A 12591-nucleotide genomic window follows, 5' to 3' on the forward strand; every position below is an offset into this window, starting at 1 on the left:
CAGGAATGTGGGCAACATAGTGAGACCTTGTTTAAAAAAAAAAAAAAAGAAAGAAAAGTAAAAGATGTGACACTATTTATATCTCACATGTAAGGTTATACTTGGAATAAAATGAACAACACTGAGATCCCTAAGGATAAAGGTCTTTAAAAGTCCTGAAAGAATCTTACACTCATTGCTACTTCTAACTAGTCTAGCTTTCTGTTTGATTTCTGGCTAAAAAGTGGACTAATTATCAACAGCATGTACATTTACCTGGTTCTTTACTAAAAATTCCACCATTTGCTGTCTCTTACAAATTATAGCAAGCAAAAGTGGTGTATTTCCCTCCTGTAAGAAAGCAAAAACAATTTATAATTCACAAAATTGCATATTTCTCAACTGAACTAAAAATCTCCTATAAGATGCTATGAATTTAAACATACAATATAGAAAGAAAGTAAATGCAAAGCAGTCCCTTCCTTTTCACTCCTCTGTGCTTTACCACACACTGCCTTGCAAACACCCCTCCTCTGCCTCCCCACGTTAACTTAGATCATCTCCAAACCTGACTTTATTTACAAGTCCCCAAAATCCTTGATTCTATCACAGCTTTTAGCACAATATGTTGTAATTATTTCACTGTTTCCCACTGAAACCAAGAGTTTCTTGAGGGCAAGAGCTGTGTCTTTTTTCTTTATAACCCTAAAACCTAATACATAGTAGCAAATGCTTTAGGTTTTTAAAATAAATTAATGATGTAAATTATTATCTTTAGAGCAGTGTTTCTTAAACTATGTACCAAAGAATATTTGTTTTACCAGAAGAACTGTATCCCAACAGAAAGATGAGATGATCATCTGCATTTGACAAGTATTACAAAACTGTACTATATGGCCAACAATCAAGAAATCCCTTCAACTTTGCCTAATCCCAATTTGACAATACTTTTTGTGACAAATATTAACATTTTAGGAACTAGAGTTTCGGGGATACAGTTGCCAGAACTTCCCAATTCAGGTGGAGGTTTCCTCTGGGTGGTACAAACTTGCTTGATTTACGTCTATCAATGGTGTCAGGATCCCAGATCCCAATGTCAGGCACTCCTGATTCAAATGGGTCACTAAGGAAATGAGCTCTGAATTAAGAGACTGGCTTCAAATGCACTTATTTTCATTATTATTAAATAGTCCATGGGATTTCTCCTAATACAAGAGGATAGATTTTTATCTTAATTGTTAGAAAGCTCAGTATATTCTGTGTAAGAGAGACAGGTTAAAAATGTTTGAAAACAAATATTAAAAAAGCAAAGCTCAGTAAGAAATTTTATTGTCAATTATAATGATAATCCTGGGATGCTAATGCAACTTTACTTTTTAAATCCATTTGTATTGATTTCCATTTAAATTGCTATTTAACATTTTTTTACTTTAAGCAAAATATAAATCGGAAATGAAATTACAATGGATTATCAATAAAAATTTTAATATTGATGTATATGGCTTATTTCTAGCATAATAAAAGCCAATAAGTCACTTGCATTTTTAAGGGACATTGCTGAGAAGAATGATATAGTGTCTGCAATATTCATAAACTAGCCAACTCTCACCAGGAATAACCTAAAAAGGCTTCTAGGCATTCTTACAAGCAGATGACTATTTGTGGCATATATATTTAAAAAAAGAGTTAAAAAAAACCTTTTGAATTCTAAAATTCTACCCCACAATTGAGGGATTTATAAACTATAGACTATATAACCAATATACACCATCTTGAAAATCTTGAAATCTTTATGAAAATATAATATAAAACAGAAGCTGTAAACTCAAATACTTATAAGGATGGAGGAGGTTACCTACATAAGTGAAGTACTCAGGTGGGCACAGTGGCAAACTGGAGAATATGTGCCTCCTACACAGGGCAACCTCTGCACAGCAAACCAAGCAGTGATGGGGTTTGGGGGACACCAGATTTGATTCTTAAGACAAGCCTGAGGTCCAGATTCCTGCATGAGTCTGCTAAATTTTACATGTTGACTCAATTTAAAGAGACAAATAAACAAATCTATGTGCCACATTTAGTTAGACTATAGCCTTTGTGTATTTATATTTTCTATGAATGTGTTACTAAATGACTTTGTATAAACCAAGTATTTGCGTGTGAAACTTTTTCTTTCTCTAGTATCATGTTTTATATAAAAATCAGCCCCTGATATATATATATATATAAAATAAAAGTTGCTGTTAAGACTCATAATACCCACCTTAAGAATTTTCCCAAAATTTATTCATTTGAAATCTGTTTGTATACCATTTTCCCAGATTGTTAACCAAATAGATAATTAGTTCATAAGACTGCTGAAACGAACTTATTAAAAGAATTCCTATATAGTATTCTCATTGACTTCATGGATTTCAGTGTTTAAAACTGACATCCTGATTATGCCAAAGCTCCATAAACTTAACAGACATACTGAGATAGTCCATAATACAACTTCAAATGAAAAAAAAAAAGGTTCAGGATTTGCTACTAATCTAAATGAGAAAATTTCACTTGTAATGAACATTTGTTGACACATAATCACTTGAATGGTAACAAAGGAACATGAAATTGTGAAAGGGTCAGCCTTTACCTGTTGAAAGACTATCCACAAGAAAATTGCTAAAGACTCTCTGAACAGCAGTGAATGATTCATGGTGGGAAGGAAAAGGTGTTATTCTGTAAGCTGAGAGATATTGCCAACAATATTTTCTTTCACTTTCTGGTCACAAACGCAGAGAAAGACAGATAAGTCAGGCTAACGTCATTGGAAAGGAGAACTGTGAAGAAAGTAGCACCTATCAAATGCCAACTCTTCTAGAGATTTCTTATGTTTTTGAGATACGGGAATTTATATACTGCACTTATCTATTCTGTGGTTCTTAATCAGGAGTACATTCAAACCCTGAGGTATTTATTTTTTTCTTTCTTTCTTTTTTTTTTTTTTTTTTTTTTTTGCTGTTGCTGTTGTAAGAGAAAAGAGTCTTACTGTGTTTCTCAGGCTGGACTCAAACTCCTAGGCTCAAACAATCCTCCCACCTCAGCCTCCTGAGTAGCTGGGACTATAGAAACATGCCACTGTGTGTGGCTTCAAGAAAATATTTTTAACCATACATTTTCAGACTTTATTAGCTCAGTTACATCAAAATCTTCAGGGGAAAGCCTACATATGTAGACTTTTAACAAAATTCCCCCAGGTCACTGTAATGCACAATTCTAGCTGAGAATTACTGCAGTAGACAATCACTTCAGTTTCATCACTCACCCACACCGTCAATATCCTTTATCAGCTTGAGATGTGGCCAAAAAGAGAAAAGAGTATGAGGTAGAGTTATTTATTAATACTCCAGTTAATTTTCCTGGGTATGGGTAGAACAGGGACAAGTAAACTCAAAATCCCACTTGATTTAGTTATTTATAAGTTCCGTATCTCCCACCTTCCCACCAAGACATTCTAGATTTGAGAGGAGAGCTTAGACTCTTAGCTAAGTGGTTGTTTTTGCTAGGATGGGTAATAAGTCAGTCACTAATTTTTTCCATCCTTTGCTGAAGTGTTTCTCACTTCATCACCATCTATCCATGGCCAATCTGGTTTCCTCAGAGTCCTCTAAAAATTAACATTTAGGCAAGTTTCAATTACTGTGTTTACCAAACCAAAAATGATTACCCCAAAGCTGAAGAGCACTTTATACATAAACTGGAAAAACAACAAACTAAAAAACAAAACCTCTTATTGGCATTTTTCCTCATTACCTAATTTCCAAGTGACCTACATGTTTTTGATTGCTCTCCTTTTCCCTCCCCATTTTTCCCTCTTAAACCTTGCACTGAAAGGCACATCAGTTTTTTTTGAGAAAACTGTCAGCAGCAGCAAGTTGCTTTAGTTTTGTTCTGAGTTTTAAGATAAAGCCTATTTCCAGGGTAAGTTCTTTTCATGTGTGTGTGTTTTACATAATTAGAAAAAAATACACCTGGGGTAGGAAACAGATACTTAAAGAAGTCTTCCCTTGAAAAATTCACAAATATTTCCCATAAGTGCACTAAACAAGCTGTGCCCGCTAATGCTTCTTTAAAAGTATCAATATTTAAAGTAAAATCTTAGACAATTCAGTTATTTTGAAATATATTCATTCAGAAATGCCTGATCTTCCAAATATGAAAAATTGACTCTTACCTATGTCAATGTTAAAACAAATATTTTGAAAAGAAAGTTGACTGATCTATACCTTGTTTAGTGCTTCAATATTTGCATGGTGGGAAAGCAGTTTTCCTGCCAGTGAACTCCCCTTATTACACACATCATCATGAAGAACAGTGCTGTGTAGACATCCTTAATGATTAATATCATGAAGAGCAGTGTTGCCGTAGACATCCTTAATGATTAACATCATGAAGAGCAGTGTTGCCGTAGACATCCTTAATGTTTAACATCATGAAGAGCAGTGTTGCCGTAGACATCCTTAATGATTAACATCATGAAGAGCAGTGTTGCCGTAGACATCCTTAATGATTAACATCATGAAGAGCAGTGTTGCCGTAGACATCCTTAATGTTTAACATCATGAAGAGCAGTGTTGCCGTAGACATCCTTAATGTTTAACATCATGAAGAGCAGTGTTGCCGTAGACATCCTTAATGATTAACATCATGAAGAGCAGTGTTGCCGTAGACATCCTTAATGATTAACATCATGAAGAGCAGTGTTGCCGTAGACATCCTTAATGTTTAACATCATGAAGAGCAGTGTTGCCGTAGACATCCTTAATGATTAACATCATGAAGAGCAGTGTTGCCGTAGACATCCTTAATGATTAACATCATGAAGAGCAGTGTTGCCGTAGACATCCTTAATGTTTAACATCATGAAGAGCAGTGTTGCCGTAGACATCCTTAATGATTAACATCATGAAGAGCAGTGTTGCCGTAGACATCCTTAATGTTTAACATCATGAAGAGCAGTGTTGCCGTAGACATCCTTAATGTTTAACATCATGAAGAGCAGTGTTGCCGTAGACATCCTTAATGATTAACATCATGAAGAGCAGTGTTGCCGTAGACATCCTTAATGATTAACATCATGAAGAGCAGTGTTGCCGTAGACATCCTTAATGTTTAACATCATGAAGAGCAGTGTTGCCGTAGACATCCTTAATGTTTAACATCATGAAGAGCAGTGTTGCCGTAGACATCCTTAATGATTAACATCATGAAGAGCAGTGTTGCCGTAGACATCCTTAATGATTAACATCATGAAGAGCAGTGTTGCCGTAGACATCCTTAATGATTAACATCATGAAGAGCAGTGTTGCCGTAGACATCCTTAATGATTAACATCATGAAGAGCAGTGTTGCCGTAGACATCCTTAATGTTTAACATCATGAAGAGCAGTGTTGCCGTAGACATCCTTAATGTTTAACATCATGAAGAGCAGTGTTGCCGTAGACATCCTTAATGATTAACATCATGAAGAGCAGTGTTGCCGTAGACATCCTTAATGTTTAACATCATGAAGAGCAGTGTTGCCGTAGACATCCTTAATGTTTAACATCATGAAGAGCAGTGTTGCCGTAGACATCCTTAATGATTAACATCATGAAGAGCAGTGTTGCCGTAGACATCCTTAATGTTTAACATCATGAAGAGCAGTGTTGCCGTAGACATCCTTAATGTTTAACATCATGAAGAACAGTGTTGCCATAGACATCCTTAATGTTTAGATTGGCACCATGTTCCAGCAGAATAATGGAACACGTCTCTTCCTGGCAATGTACAGCCTATCAGTGTTAGATGAAAAATTAGACTATAAATTCTAAGAATTCAAAATACATATTCCACAGATTTCACCAACCTGTTATATTTAAATGAGATAAATTCATTTTAATTCTATGTATTTAGTGAAATCTATTTCATGCCAAAAGACTTGGCTACTATACACCTTCATTAAAGGCATCCTGTTTAGTCTGTCACAGATGTCAATCTGGCATTTTCTGCTCAGCAAGAGAGTGAGCACTTCCACACAGTCATGCGCACAGGCCAAATGTAGAGCAGTCCTATGAAAGCGAGAGGAGTTTTCAGGAAATTATAATGCAATATCTCAAAACCTACACTGGTTTATGTAAGTGCAAACATTGAACAGCATGTTATTCCTCTGCCTTCAAAACAAATAATTTTCTTTTGAAGAAAGTACAATATTTATTAGCTCTTATTGCTCACTACCTTAATGAAACAGCAGCTTATTTGGATAGAATGAGCTTGGTGTTTGGATTCAGTTCAACTACGGCTTGAGTTCTACTTGGAACTTGGTCACTTACCAGCTATTGCTTAGCCTTTCTGTGCTTCATTTTCCTCATTAATAAAATAAAGATGACAATAGCAGCTAGCTCACAGGACACCACTGTGATGCTTAAATGGGAATCTATGTAAAGTATTTAGGACCATTTCTAGAACAAGCAACAACTCAACAACTCAATAATTGTTAGATTGTTGTTTTTTTGAGACAGTCTTGCTCTGTCGCCCAGGCTGGAGTGTAATCGTGTATTACATATATTTCATATATTACCTCACTGCAACCTGGAACTCCTAGGCTCAAGTGATCCTCCTGCCTCAGCCTCCTGAGTAGCTAGGACCACAGGAGCACACCAGCATGCTCAGCTAATTATAAAAAAAAAAAATTGTAGAAAGAATCTCATTTTGTTGCCCAGGCTGGTCTCAAATTCCTGGCATCAAGGGAACCTCCCATACTTCTATATCTATTGTCACCTTCAATGGTCACATATTATTCCATCCTATGGATGCAACTGAAACTTATTTATAGGACACATTCTGTGGGCTCTTGTTGACATAAATGCTGAAAAAAACAAAGTACATGTATCTCTATTTTCTAAAGGTATTTTAATACAATGGAATTGATAGGTAAAGGGCATATAATTACCACCAAATTTTCTATTTGAAAAGTCATCAGCAACTTAAACTTTAAGCAGCAGTATAAGTACCACTGCTCTTTATTCTCACAATGTGTATAAAGAGCACAGTCTGTGGATAAAGAGAACACAGTCTCATTCCTCTTTTAACTTAAATTCTTTTTTTTTTTTTTTTTTTTGAGATGGAGTCTCGCTCTGTCGCCCAGGCTGGAGTGCAGTGGCCGGATCTCGGCTCACTGCAAGCTCTGCCTCCCGGGTTCCCGCCATTCTCCTGCCTTAGCCTCCAGAGTAGCTGGGACTACAGGCACCCGCCACCTCGCCCAGCTAGATTTTTGTATTTTTTAGTAGAGACGGGGTTTCACCGTGTTAGCCAGGATGATCTCGATCTCCTGACCTCGTGATCCGCCCGTCTCGGCCTCCCAAAGTGCTGGGATTACAGGCTTGAGCCACCGCGCCCGGCCTAACTTAAATTCTTTTACGAGAAACACTAAGGATTTTTTCATATGTACAAACGTAACTTGTGGAGCTGCAAAACAGTACTTTGCTCACTTTTAGAGTTCTTTTCTTGTGGATTTGATTAGAAACAATTCCCTGTAAAATGAAGATGTGCTTTTTATCTGTGTGTATATATATTATATCAGTAATATATACAATTCTTTATATGTATATTGTTATATATAATAATATATAATAAAAAATAAATTCTCTGTAGGATTAAGATACACTTTTCATCTGAATATCTATTTATATATATATTAGTAAAAACATATACATAGTAAATATTTTTCAAGTATGTTATCTTTTGTTAATTTTTTTCTGACACATAGGTGGGTTTTATTATTATTATTATTATTATTATTTGAGACGGAGTCTCACTGTGTAGCCCAGGCTGGAGTGCAGTGGTAGCATCTCGGCTCACTGCAACCTCCACCTCCCAGGTTCAAGTGATTCTCCTGCCTCAGCCTCCCGAGTAGCTGGGACTACAGGCACGTGCCACCACGCCAGGCTAATTTTTAATATTTTTAGTAGAGACGGGGCTTCACTGTGTTAGCAAGGATGGTCTCTATCTCCTGACCTCATGATCCGCCCACCTTAGCCTCCCAAAGTGCTGGGATTACAGGTGTGAGCCACCACGCCCAGTCTGGGGGTTTTAATTTTTAGTTTGCTAAATCAACCTTCAGAATGCCTGCTTGTGAGGTCATTCTCAGGAAGGCCTTTGGCAAAGTAAAATGTACCTGTATAAATAAGCATTTGTGTTTTCTTCTGGTGCTTTTCTCATTTTGCATGTGTAAAAATTTCAATCTGTATTCCATCAGGAACTCATTTTTGTGACATAAAATTTCATTAGTTTTCCTCAAAGAGCAGGCATTTTAATAACCCAACCCTTTCTACTCATCTGAAATGTTACCATTATCAGTCCTTACAGCTATATCTTACATGTATTTCAGTGTTTCTGGATTTCCATTCTGTCCCATGTACTTATGTCTTTTCAGCTGTTAGTAAACAATTGTGGGAATTAATAGCACATTTGGTATCTAGAGGAGCAAGTCTTTTTCACTCCGTTACAAAAATTTTTAAATGTCATCACAATAGTAAGATAGACAGCAGATGTCATGCAAAAATGATAAATCCTTGATATTTTCATTCGGTTTATGTAAAACTGATAAACATAGAAAGAGCTCATGTTTTGAGAAAACGGAGTCTTCCCATTCAAGGAACCCACCTCCCACTTCCAAGTGTCCCTCTGAGAAGCCCCAGGAAACAGCCTATCTACATGGGTGGATTCGGATGTAAAACCGACCCAGGCTTTTATCTGAGAACTTCTCGCCTACTGAACATGACTCATGGTATTTTTCACATGGGAATGAGTTCTCATTAGGCATCTCCACGACCCCATGTTTTAAACGTGTATATGCTCAACTTTGTGAATTAAATCACTCAAATTCTCCACCAAGAGCTCCAGGCAGGGAATCGCCAGCGATGGAAAGCAGCTGAGGCTCCGTTTGGCTCCGCTGCTCAGAGGGTGCCCCGCGCCCTCCAAGGCCCCCGTCCCAGGACCTGCGGGGAAGCCGGGCCTGGGGACCCCCTCCCACCCCGGGCTGAGCTCCCGCCACCTGTCCTTCCTGTCGCGGGCATCCACGTCCCGGCTCCTGCGCGCCAGGCAGCTGCACCTCCGCGGCGTCGCAGTTGATGGCCGCCCTGTGGGTCTTCCGCAGTTCCGCGTCCCTGGTGTGGGACCCGGGACCCGCCTACTCGTGGTGGACGGAGCCCAGGACCGCCTGGCCCAGGCGTCTCCCGAAGCTGAAGAGCTTCCTCATGGGGCGACTTCTCAGACGCAGCCTCCGACCTCTCAGACCGAGGGAGCCCCGCGACGCCGTTAGGCGCGCGCCTGCAGCTCAGAGTCCGCGCGGAAGCCGGAAGCAGCTCCCAAGCCCGCGCGGCCCGCAGCGGGAGGCCGGCAGGGGGCGGGTGCAGGTCGGGCGCAGGCGCCGCGGGCTTGCGGGTTCTCCTGGGCTCGCCCGAGACGTCCCGGAATCACACGCGCGCCGCCCGCGCGGCTTGAGGGCCCGCCTGGCCGTGACCCCCGCCCCGCTCCTCCTCTGAAGAGAGATCCGGGCTACTGGCAGGGGCCCTCCGCAACCACCGGGGATGGGGCTGAGGGCCAGTTCCCGCCCCGGTGCAGCCGCCGCCGGGCAGATCTGGCCGCAGCCGCGGCGACATCCGGCCCCGGTTCTGCGAGGCCGGGAGCGCCAGCGAGCTTGGGAGTGGCCAGGCGGCCGCTGCGAGCAGGCAGAGGGCGCCCGCAGTTTGGGCGCCAGGGAGGCGGAGCATGGCCCGGGCGGCCTCTGGATCGCGAGTGCGCCTGTCCTGAGGGCCTGCCAGGTGCCCCCGCCCGGCTCCTCCTCTGCCGGAGCTCGGGACCGCTAGTCAGGGGCCCTCTGCAGCCACCGGGAATGGGGCTGAGGGCGGGTTCCCGCCCCTGTGCAGCCTCCCCAGGGCAGACCGCCTCGCTTGGCCGCAGCCGCTGGGACATCTGGTTCTGAGATGTTGGGAGTGCGGGCTGAGATGTCGGGGGTTGCCTGGAGGCTGCTGCCTGCACACAGAAGGCGGCTGCAGCTTGGATGCTCGGGCGGGCTGGAGGGGCATGGCCTAGGAGGCCCCGGATAGCCAGCGCGCCCAGACTGAGGGTCCCCAGGATGTGCCTCCCGCCCCACTCCTCCACCGCAGGGAGTTCGGGGCTGCTGGCATGGGCACTAGGCAGTCACCCCGATGGGGTTGAGCGCCAGGTTCTCAGTTCTCGCCCCTGTGCAGCCGCCGCCGCCGGGCAGAATGCCTGGCTTGGCCGCGGCCCCCGGTACACCTGGCCCTGGTTCTGCGATGCTGGGAGCGCGAGCAGGCTCGGGAGTTGCCAGGCGGCTGCTGCCTGCACACAGAGTGGACTGCAGCTTGGGCGCCCAGGCTGCGGAACATGGTCTGGGTGGGCTCCGGAATGCGCGCGCGCCAGGCCTGTTGGCCCCCAACTGGACCCGCCCCGCTCCTCCTCTGCTGGAGCCTGGAGCGGCTGGAATGGCCACTCTGCAGTCACCGGGGATGGAGTTAAGTTTTCTTATCCCACGCATGCACACAAAAAAGTAACTATTATCTGAGGTAATTAACGCGTTGATTGACTACATTTTGGTAATCATTTCAGAATATGCATATAGATATAAACACATCACACTTTACACCTTGAATATGTACAATTTTTATTTCTCTATTATACCTCAGCAAAGCTGAAAAAATTAACAGGATTGAAAGGATAACAGTTCTACAGTAGTAGTTGGACACTTCAATACCTCATCTTAATTAATGGATAGAAAAACCAGATAGAAGCTTCATGAGAAATGGAAGACTTGAGCAACCGTATAAGCCATTTAGAGCTAATACACATATACAGAACAGTCCACCCAACAACAGCAGAATATACATTCTTTTCAGGCGGATATGGAACTTTCTCTAGGATAGGCCATATCTGTCCGCAAAATAGGTCCTAAAATGACTTTCAAATCATTTTAAAAAGCTTGAAATAATACCAAATATAATTTACAACCACAATGGAAGAAACAACAGATACATAAAAAATGAAAACTCGAAAATTCACAAATATGTGGAAATTAAACAATACACTCTTAAACTACCAGTGAGTGAAGGAATAAATCACAAGTGAAGTTATAAAACATCTTGAGACAAAATAAAAACAAAATATACCAAAATGTATCGAATACAGTGAAAGTAGAGTTCAAAGGAAAATGTATGAATATAAACAACTACATTTAAGAAAAAAATCTCAAATCAGTAACCTCATTCTATACCTAAGGGCAGTAGAAAAAAACCAAACAAACAAAAAAGACTAAATCTAAAGCTAGAAGAAGGAAAGAAATAATAAAGATTAGTGCATAAATCAATAAATTAGAAGGTTGGAAAGCAGCAGAAATAAACATAGCTAAAAGTTGATTCTTTGAAAGATCAAACCTTTCACTATAGACTGAACAAAAGATGGAAGACTCAGTAATAAAATCATAAATGAAAGTGGCACCATTACTACCAACTTTACAGAAATAAAAAAAGGATTATAGGACTATACTATAAAAATTCTGGACGATGACATTGAAAAAACCCTTCTAGACATTGACTTAGGTGAGGATTTCATGACTGAGAACCCAAAAGCAAATGCAAGAAAAACGAAGATAAATAGGTGGCATTTAGTTAAACTAAAGAGCTTTTTCACGGCAAAAGGAACAGTCAGCAGAGTAAACAGACAATCCACAGAATGGTAGAAAATCTTCACAATCTGTATATCTGATAAAGGACTAATATCCAGAATCTACAATGAGCTCAAACAAATTAGCAAGAAAAACAAACAAACAAACAAAAAATCCCATCAAAAAGTAGGCTAAGGACATGAATAGACAATTCTTTGGCCACTTTTTAATAGCGTTTTTCTCTTGTAAATTTATTTAAGTTCCTTATGTTGAATGCTAGACCTTTATCAGATACATAGTTTGTAAATGTTTTTTCATTCTGTAGGTTGTCTATTCACTCTATCGATAATTTCTTTTGCTGAGCAGAAGCTTTTAAGTTTAATTAGATCCCACTTGTCAATATTTGCATTTGTTGTAATTGTTTTTGGTGACTTTATCATGAAATATTTGCCTGTTTCTATGTCCAGGATGGTATTGCCTAGGTTGTCTTCCAGGACTTTATAGTTTTGGGTTTTACATTTAAGTCTTTAACCCTTCTTGAGATGATTTTTGTATATGGTGTAAGGAAGAAGTCCGGCTTCAATCTTCTTCATATGGCTAGCCAGTTATCCGAGAACGGTTTATTGAATTGGGAGTCTTTTCCCTGTTGTTTGTTTTTGCCAGCTTTGTCAAAGATTAGATAGTTGTAGGTGTGTGATCTTATTTCTGATATCTATTCTCTTGGTGAGTGTGTCTGTTTTTGTACCAGTATCATGCTGTTTTAGTTACTGTAGTGCTGTAGTATAGTTTGAAGTCAGGTAATGTGATGCCTCAAGCTTTGTTCTTTTTGCTTAGGATTGCCTTGGCTGCTTAGATTCTTTCTTGGTTCTACATGAATTATTAAATAGCTTTTTCCAGTTCCATGAAGCAT

The 12591-nt window shown here is 40.4% G+C and overlaps 1 protein-coding gene and 1 long non-coding RNA gene across 2 annotated transcripts in view; both read right to left on the reverse strand.

Annotated features, from left to right (window-relative positions):
• LOC103247844 (uncharacterized) overlaps positions 1 to 4478 on the reverse strand; it is a 52321-nt gene extending 47843 nt beyond the window's left edge. The window contains exons 1-2 of the mRNA XM_073018624.1: positions 4245 to 4478; positions 256 to 330 (exon numbers count right to left, since the gene is read on the reverse strand). The gene's annotated coding sequence lies outside the window, so the exon portion shown is untranslated. The remainder of the gene's footprint in view (positions 1 to 255; positions 331 to 4244) is intronic.
• Positions 4479 to 5792: 1314 nt separating this feature from the next.
• Positions 5793 to 9992, reverse strand: LOC119624820 (uncharacterized). Its single transcript, XR_012093813.1, has 2 exons — positions 9054 to 9992; positions 5793 to 6069 (listed from the first exon to the last, which is right to left on the reverse strand). It is a non-coding gene; the product is annotated as an uncharacterized lncRNA (long non-coding RNA).
• Positions 9993 to 12591: the final 2599 nt, after the last annotated feature.

The sequence above is a fragment of the Chlorocebus sabaeus genome, chromosome 8, assembly GCF_047675955.1.
Source record: "Chlorocebus sabaeus isolate Y175 chromosome 8, mChlSab1.0.hap1, whole genome shotgun sequence".
Taxonomy (NCBI): Eukaryota; Metazoa; Chordata; class Mammalia; order Primates; family Cercopithecidae; genus Chlorocebus; species Chlorocebus sabaeus.